This window comes from Ambystoma mexicanum, chromosome 13, assembly GCF_040938575.1.
Source record: "Ambystoma mexicanum isolate Mex_15411 chromosome 13, UKY_AmexF1_1, whole genome shotgun sequence".
Taxonomy (NCBI): domain Eukaryota; kingdom Metazoa; phylum Chordata; class Amphibia; order Caudata; family Ambystomatidae; genus Ambystoma; species Ambystoma mexicanum.
The window spans coordinates 494,525,280-494,534,981 of NC_090938.1; positions in this window are offsets into that span (position 1 = coordinate 494,525,280).

The window sequence follows — 9,702 nt, forward strand, 5'->3', positions numbered from 1 at the left end:
TCTTTGGGTCTCACTTTACAATCCAGATGGACCATAGGCCTCTGCGATGGTTAATGGCCATGCAAGGGGAGAACCCTCAGCTTTTGCAGTGGGCCATATCCCTACAAGGATTAGATATGGACATCCAGTACAAGCCAGGCTCCCAGCATGCAAATGCAAATGGCCTCGGCCAGTACTTACGCCTTGATGATGAATCAGACCCTCAGTAGGGTGGTGGTTCACATGTTGAGGCTGGGGGGGATGTGAGGAATTCAACCATCCCCATGGGAAGAGTGCGCTCACCTGGGCTTTTTTTGTTTATTTAAAAGAATGAATGATGGAGCCATTCCTGCGCACATTTTCCATGCTCACCGCACAGCAGAAAAATAGTAATGTACTCTGGGAGGACACAGCTTACCAATGCCGCCCTCCCCAGTCATGTGTAGCTGACACCTGACAGCTGTGGGTACATCAAAAGCCTCTGGCCATGGGCAGCCTGATTAGAATTTCAAGGACCCATGGATTTGCATATCCATTGTCAAACCTTGCTGGTGGCGGCGAATACTGAAGAATGTTAATTAGCAGGCCTCACAGAAGTCCTGGGTGCAGGAAGTGACAATGGAGACCAGACACCAACACCTCTTTGTAATGCAATGTGTCAACTTGGTACTAACACCCCTCCTTGGTATGAAAGAGCAGTGGATGTCCTGTCTGGAACCACTCCTTTCAGAGCAGACAATTATGTGAATTATAGGAGATGAAAGTCTGTCTGCAACCCCGTACTTCAAATGACATTCATGTTGTGATCAAGCACCACATAGGGATACGTTTATTAGGGAGACACTTTGATGTACAGCAGACAGGAAGATGGGTGGGACTTAGAAGTATATTTTGTCATCTTTCCCCTGTCTATTGCCACGTGCTCTGGTGCTGACCTGAAGCATCACTGAAGATTGTTGGTGGAGATCCAGCATTGGCAATCTTAAGTTAGGCTTGGCCTACACCAATCCCTGGACCCCAATTGGCTTTAAAAGAGGGCTGAGCCCCACACTGATCAGATCAACGGAAGACTTTGCATTGAGTAAGAAGATGGACTCATTTGGACACAAGCTGAAGGTAAAGTCTACCTTACATCTTCTGCCAGTGGGGGAAGGACAGGAGTTCCAAGACTGAAGCAAATTCCTCCCCTAAACATCTCCCAGGGAACATAGGGAGATACCAGACTCAGAGGACCCATTCAACAGCTCCAGAACCGGTATCCAGCCAGCACACATCGTGCCCTGCTAGGTTATGACAGCGAGCTTCCTAGTTTGGAAGTGCTGGAGAGTCTCTGGACAAAGGACAAAGCCGTTGCCTGCTCACACCCTCCAGAGCTTTGTGCCGTCCGCCTTGAAAGGACATGAGACCTGTGAGAAAGCTAAGAGGAGTGCCACACAAACATCATCCAGCGTTTGTCTTTTTAAGGATAATTTCGAGACAGTCGAGTCCTCGAACCTCATCCTGCTGCACTGTTGACTGTTGTCACGCCGCAGTCACCAGAGCTGTCTGAGAAGCATCGACAAGCATTCCAGATCCGCTAACCAGCACAGAGTCAATGATTATTTTCCCTGAGCGGCCACGACATGCAGACGTCTGTCCAGCCTCGCTTGCCGAACTTTCTGCCACCTGTTACCCGCAGCTGTCTTCGGCCACTAACTCTGTCTCACGGGCTGCAAAATGCCCTGAAACTGCTTTGATGCTGTCGAGCACCACAAACTTCTTCAGCACCAGGTACATTGTGGTTCTGCCACCCTGGCCCTTCTCTGAAGGCCCCTAGAGACAGTTACGACCCTTTGCCCCTTTTGGTTTGAAACCAAATTACCTTGAACAGTAAGACTGGTTGCTTTACCAACTACCCTCCTATCAGTATCCAGAGTGCATCCCTTTCCTTTGAGAAACTGTTTGTTTTCTGTGTTCTTTTACAGTGTGGGCTGTAATTGGAGTGTGCTACAAATGCCTGTTGTAGTAATACTAAAGGAGATGTTTTTATACACCCTTGACTGGACAGTCCCTTTTATCATTGGGTAATAATTGTATTTTCGCTGTGTTGCAACTAACCAACGATTCATGACTTTGCGGAGATAAGCCTGCCGTTCCGTCCACGTTACCAAAATTGGACACGGAGGCCTTATAATTTACTTGCATTCTAATCTGTTCAGATCCCTTTTAGTGTACTAGCGGTGTGAGGCTGATTGATGGTTTAGAACCGGCATTCATTGCCGGACCACTGGTGTCCCAGAAGTTGATTTGTCACAGGAAGCCAATCTGCTGCTGACCTGCGAGGGGAGAGAACAAATCGTGCAGCAAATTATTGTAGACATCCTCATCCAACCTCATCACTGGCGCACACCAGAAATAAAGCAGGGAAAGGACATTTGCTCTTGGCTGCACTCAAGCAATTAAATTAGTACTTTACGTTAATAGGTCCAATTCAGCCTAATGTTGCGGTTTGAAGGAAGATTTGTGCACTCGCTGATTAGTAAGTTGGGGAGAAGGGGCAATTATTGCTCTCATTTCCCTACAGCTCATACATCAATTTCATCTGGTCAGTAACAAACACCAATGTAATATTTATATATACAACCAAATCGGCCTAGGAAAATCAAACCCATTGAATGCTGGAACGCACGAAAAAAAAAATAATATGTGCTAGCAATTTAAGCATAGCCGGTAATAGTCAAGGCGGGTAAGTACACAGAGTCCTAATCAGTGAAAACAAATCCCGACAAGCAAAACAGGATCAGACTCTTGGGTCTTCATGAGTGTGCTGAGAGAAAGGAGCAAGTCCTGTTTATAACAAACTGGCTCTCACAGAGCTAAACCTAATTTGAGGCACATAGACTGAGTACTTGGGTACCACAATCGACAGGGAAGCTGGAACACGAAGGTCATACAATATATCAGTTCCCTCCACGGGTTCCTGAAACAAATTAAGCAAGAAAGAAGCTGGCTGTGATCAACAAAGGGTTGTTAACCAAAGGGGCCTACCGGGATTACTACAGCCGCAGGAGCCGAAAGGGGCAATGAAGCAAATGGAATTCCTATTCTGGGAGATGGGGAAGTTGGAGGAGAGCTTCAAAGGCAATTCTGGTTTCACCTCAGGGACCAAGGAAAAAAGTCTGGGACACGCCGAGTTTCCAGTCAGAAGCTGTGAATGTTCCTCAGTTCCTCAAGAGAAAAGCTAATATGTGAGCATTGTGATAGGGTTTTACCAGAAGGGTCTCCAGTTCATGAATCGTATCATGGTGGCTGCCCAAGCTTAAGCAGCATAGACGCCATTTTCCGAGAAGGACAAAGTAGCTGGCGATATTATCTAGGGGCAAGTTCTGTAATTTCAGGGCATATCTCATTATACTTAATATTTTATGTTAAAAAATATATCTCAATACAAAACTTAAAGAAAATCCTGGGTAAGTTGGTTGCGAGTGTTGTGGGACACAGATAGCCAAAAAGTGTTGCTGATCTGGTTAAATTAAGTGAACACTCCACTTCTACGATCCACATTGCAGTTACCACTTGACATCACTATTCAATAACTTCAGAATTCATATCTATCACAGTAATGGTGGTTGCTCAGACGTACAAAGCACACACACGTGCTGCAGGAAGCACTGGAGAGAATGCTAGAGGTATGACCTTCACTCACAGGTTGGTTCTATGGCCGAAGGTGCATGTACTCCAGTACTCTGGCTAAATTTGATTTGCCTTGGACAAAAGCAAAGGATGTGAACAGGCCTCAATTAAAAAAAGGGGCATGGCATCAAGGTTAGAACAGTATATAGCTCTAATTAATAAGTTGACCCATTATATAATGTCTCATGCAGATCCCCTTGTAAGCATTGTAATAATCAGTATCCCTATTAATATCCACTCATGGGTCTCAATGTATCTCCTTTGGAAGGATATGGGGCTGAGTCAGCCCGACCAGGGTATCAAACCCATGTCCAACGCATTGACATGTTCACAAGCTGAATGCATTGGAGGTCATTACGACCTTGGTGGTAAGGGGTTAACGGCGCCATTAAAGGTGCCGGAGCCGTCAACCCCTTACCGCCCCATTACGAGTCTGCTCACGGGAACTCGCTAAGGACGCCTGGTAAAACCAGGCGTCCTTAACGGGTCCCGCGAGCAGACCAGGATGCTAACAACGGGCCCATTATTAACGGGCCCATTGTTAGCATCCTCCCCATTCCCATTGAGCCCTATGGTGGCTCAAATGGGAATGGGGATGTACCGGGTCCGGGTTCCTTGAATGAGGAATTACGGGGCCTTCCAAGGTCGGAATGGCCCGGTAATTCCTCATTCAAGGAACCCGGCCCTTGTACCCGGTATGGGGGTAGCCATGCCGCTAATAGCAGCATGGTTACCTCCATACTCGGAATGACCCCCATTGCATTGAACCATTCTCACAGCCTCAAAGGATTATGCCTTAGCTGCAATGATTTGTGGTTTCTCTCCAGGAAAAGAAAAGGTCTATCCTTTCGGGCAGGCACCTCGATCTCTGGATGGCACAGGGAGCGAGAGAGGCTTCCTCCAAGGGTTCGACCCAAAATCAGGGAAAACTCCTGAACAGGAGAAAAATCCTGTAGAAGGTAAGTGTTGGGACGAGGTAATTAAAAGACAGGGTCCCAGGTAGGTGACTGGATAAAGCCGAGATGAACCAAGGCAGGGTCCCAGGTAGGCAGGATAAAGAACAACAAGGATCCTAGTAGCTCTGAGGGAAGGACGACTCTCTCGGGCTGCAGACAGCAGAAAAGACATCCAAGGGACTAAGGACAGGAGCGGAGAGCAAAGCAAGGAAGGAGACTGAGTAATAAGGGAAGAGACAGGAACATTGGGAAAACAGCATTGTGGCAACCGGATGGAGAAAGTTGTGACATGTGTATGCGTCGGCACACGGGTGCCATATTGTGATTGACCGAAGCATCCCAAGATGGCGGCCAAGTTGGAAGGGGCCATGCCTCCATCGGTTCCCCAAGGAACAACGCAGCTGAAGGCTGACAGAATGCCCCCATCCATACCGAGGGGACTCAAACTCCAAGGATCGTGGAGATGAAATCATCTGACCAATGTACCTGAGTAGTGTTTTCCGATGTCCTCTCACATGGTGCATATCCTTTCCAGTTGATTAAATACTGCAAGCGGCCATGCTAGTAACATGAGTCACATATTTGAAGCACTTTGCATTCCAGTTGTTGTGAACGGATGATAGGAGGAGGCTTTCATGGGATACCCCAGAGACCCATGTCAGATTTGAAAGGTTTCAGTAAAGAGGTATGAAATACCGGATGGATACATTTCCAAGAAAGTGGTAAAAGAAGGCAGTAAGCAACAGGATTGATGACCTTATCATTGTAAAGGTACCGAAATGGCAGGGAGAGAATATCCTTTTTGTTAAATGAGATGGTAAGTGTTTGACTGACAACCACACATTGGGCCTCATTACGACCCTGGCGGTAAGGCAAAAACGGCGCCGGTAGTGCTACCGGTGCCGTTGTTGCCTCACCGCCTCATTACGAGTTCTGCTCGCGGGACCACCCTGTATGCCTGGTCAGACCAGACGTGCAGAGCGGCACCCAATAGCAGAACAGGATGCTAACAACGGTCCCGTTTTAACGGGACCGTTGTTAGCATCCTACCCATTCCCATTGAGCCCATTGTCTCCAATGGTGGAGGACCGGGCATCCATGCAATGTCGGTCTGCATAGCGTTTCGTTCCCTCCTGAGCATGTTGTAGATTAAGTAAGGCTTGTTTCTGAGTTCTATGAAAATCTTCAAGGATGGTGTTCACCGCAGGTGCGGAAGACGGCTCATCAAATTTAATAGGTATTCACTTAGGATGAAAACCTTAGTGCAAAAAATGTGCTCATGCTCAATGAAGAATGAAGCGAGTTGTTGTAACAGAATTCCACAGTAGGGAGATAGGTTATCCAGTCGTCTTGTGTGGTGGAAATGAAACCGCAGAGATATTGCTCCAGAGTTTGGTTCACTCTCTCTGTTGGATTCTGGGTGATAGCCTTACAAAAGTACTGACGTTTTTGCTGTATTTCATGGTATTTACACAATTCCGACCAAAACTTTGAGGTATACTGCGTCCCTCTGTCGGACATTATGGCTTCCAACAATACCTGGAGGCAAAAAATATCTTGCAGAAAGACGCAACTCATTTGAGAGGCTAAAGAGAGTTTGGGCAGAGGCGAGATGTGAGCATCTTGGTAAATGCGTCTACGGTCACCCTAATCAAGGAACACCCTCCTGATTCTAGGAAGTCCACTATAAAACCTGTGGAGATTTTTTGACATGGTTTGGGTGGAAGTTCTACCTGTGCAAGCTTCCCTGCAGTTTTAGTTTTGGGAACTTTGGGCGCATAGGGCACAAGTCGCCTCATATTCTTTTACTTCTCCAGGGAGAGTGGGCCACTGGAACTGACGTTGAAGAAGATCTTGTCTGGTATTGATAAATAACTTGTCCCAGATTGGTTATGTCCTTAATTCCATCAAGGCCTGGGGCTTGGTCTAGAACTTTGAGGTTATACAACAACAGGAGAAAAAATAAATAACTACGGCTACCACTAATGCTCCTGTACTAGATATAGGAGGGCAAGCTCTCGGGTGATAAAATGAGTTAATCTTAACAAACCTTCAACTAAACCCAAAATGTATCACTCATTAGTGCCAAACCTCAAATAACTCTCTAAGATCGTACCTCAGGATGGTTACATTTTGGATGTCTTTAATAGGTTGGTTTCTGATCTTCAGCTATTTTTTACTCATCGCAGATGTCGACTCCAAAGCCACATAATTAAAAAAGAGATTTGTATGAAGTAAAGTGCAAGCTAGCCAAAGCACAACTGATGGCCTGTTTAAATTCCAAAGCCAAAGTGGACAAAAAGAATGTGTGTGACTTGGGCGCTAGCTCCAAGTCCATCCTAAAGACCAAGAAGAATGTGTTTGTACATTCTAAATGGGATGGCTAAAACAGGCAGCCGAATAAGGCGATACCCAGAACTTCTCGGAACTGGTTAACTAGAGGGGAACGAGAGGGAGAGCACATTCCAATCTACTATTACATCTGATAGTTGGAGGAAATAATTTTTGGGAAATGTATGGGGTCAGGCCTTAGGGATTTTAAGTTAAAAGCGAGTTCCTCAAATTTGACTATGGTTCCAAAGACAGTGAACACAGAGGTAGGCCCCTCATAACTGAGTTCAAATGATGTTGAAAAAGCCGTCCAAAGTCAGCAGAGCGGCAAGGTCCCAGGCCCCCAAAATATTCCTATAGATTTCTATAAACATGAAATGATAATTTGGGCCCCTCTATTGTGAAAGTTATTTAACACAGTATTGCAATTAGATACAATTCCGACCTCCTGACAAAGTGCTACTATTGTCCCCATTTACAAAAAAAGGGGGAAGGAAAGCCCCAGGAACTACAGACCAATATCTTTATTGGACAAAGCAGGTAAGATCTTTGTGAAGGCAATACTTCAACATCTACAGAATTGGTCTAACGATAACAGTATTATTGATCCCCTTCAGGCATGGTTTCAGATAAGAAAGAGCACAGTGGATCAATGTTTTCGGTTTTATTCCTCCTGGTCCAGAAATATACAGTCTTGAGGAGGAGCAAGATTTATGCAGTTTCCATCGACCTCAAGACTGCATTTGATGGTGTTCACTGGAATTTGCTATGGTTGGTACTCAAGAAGATGGGTATCCCGGTAATCTATTTTCGATCAACCTGCAACTTTATTCTAAAAAACAGAATCCTTTCTTGTTGACAAGGGGGTAAGGCAAGGATGTGTCCTTGCCCCCATCTTGTGCACAGTCTGCATAGATGAAGTAATCAGGGAACTCCGGGAGAATTGTCTGGATCAACCCAAATTGAGCATGGATCCAATTCCTGCGTTGTTCTACGCAGACGTTCTCATTCTGGCCACTTCCCCAATTGGGATGAGAGCAATGATAAACCCATTCTTGGTTAAATGTAAAGAGTTGTTACTCGAGGTCAACATTGGGAAGACCAAATCCTTGGTCTTTAGGCCAAAACATAGTAAAACCCAACAAATCATTGTAAGTATTAAAGGCAGTGACCTGGAGCAAGTCCAGTTTGATGATTACCTGGGTGTCAAGATTTTTTTTTTAAAACTTTGGTTTTATTAGCATTTTCTTATGGTTACAAACAGGGTCAATGTGGATATAAGAAAGCAAACAGTCGACAGACCCAAAAAAAATACCTTACCCCTCCCCCATCCCACCACCCCAACACCAACCCTCCCCCCCCGTACCCGCGCTCGAACGAGAACTTTGATCTTGGGAGACTCTGAATGTTCTCTTCATGTCCTGTACATAGGAGATGATGTGATTGGTGACCATTTTTGCCGGCAGAATTGAGGTCGCCACCCCCCGGGCCATGAGCACGTGGTTTGTTAACCGGACGTCTCTGGCCCTGCCCCGCCTCTCTCGATCAGGGGCATCAGTTGGTGCTAGTGAACGTCCCAACCCCAGCTCTGCTGGACCCCATACCAATTCGCTAGGAATGAACCGGAATTGTTATTCACCATTGCTGTCAGTTTGTCCATCAAGAACATATTCTTTACTTTCTTCAGCCAGTCCTCCTTGGAGGGGGTCTCTGGCTCTTCCACTTCTGTGCCAGGGCCACCCTACCCGCCCTCAACATTGTTTCCAGCTTCCTTGGATATCTGTATATTTCCGTATCCTCCGGGGAGAGGCCCAACAGCATAGTAAGAGGGTTTAGTGGGAGCGGGTCGTCTGATACCTCTGCAATCCAGGACCGCACTTTCCCCCAGAAGACTTGGACCTTAGGGCATTACCACCACGTGTGGCTCCTAGTGCCAACCTCGCCGCATCCCCTCGGGCATCTTGGTGTCACTCCGGGGAACATTTTTGACAGTTTCACTGGGTCCCTGTGCCACCCCTGCACAATCTTAAAGTTATGCTCCATGTCCGAGGTAAATAAGTTCCCGTGGAAGGCAATTTTGAATATCCTTGACCAAGCATCCTCTGAAATAGCTTCCCCCGCCAGGTCGTTCCAGAATGAGCGAAAGCTCCTTCTCCCCGGAAGGTTAATGGTGTTTAAAATTTTGTACATTAGGGATACAGCCCCCTTCCTTGAGGTTGCCGTGTCCAGGAGCTTCTCGAAGGGGGTCAACTGCCTCCTCAGGTTTTGGCCCCATGACTGGTCGCAGAGTATGCCCTTGAGGCGGAAGTATTCAAAGATGGAAAGAGACCCCTGTCCAACAGCATCCCTCAATTCCTCATATGTTAGAAACTCACCCTCTCTGAACATCTGCCCCGCCCATTCCATTCCCATGTCTGACCAGGTCTGGGAGTCCCGGAACCCCCTATTACCCAGGTTCAGAGGATGGCCCCAGAGAGAGGTCATCGGGGACGGCCATGAAGTAAGATAAACAGTCTGTGGGTCCTCTTTCCAGATCGCCCAAAGGACTCCCAGGGTCGGATGAGTTCTCAGGTTTCTCGGAATTGACTTGCGCGGGGCCCACAAGAGGTCCCGCACCTTCAGGGGATGGGTGTCCATGTCCTCTAAGTATGACCAGTATGTCCCCATCCCTTCTTTCATGTGTTCCAGGAGGACGCGCAGCTGCGCGGTGCGGAAATAAAGATGAAAGTCCAGTAACCCAAACCCTCCCTCCTCCCTCGGAAGG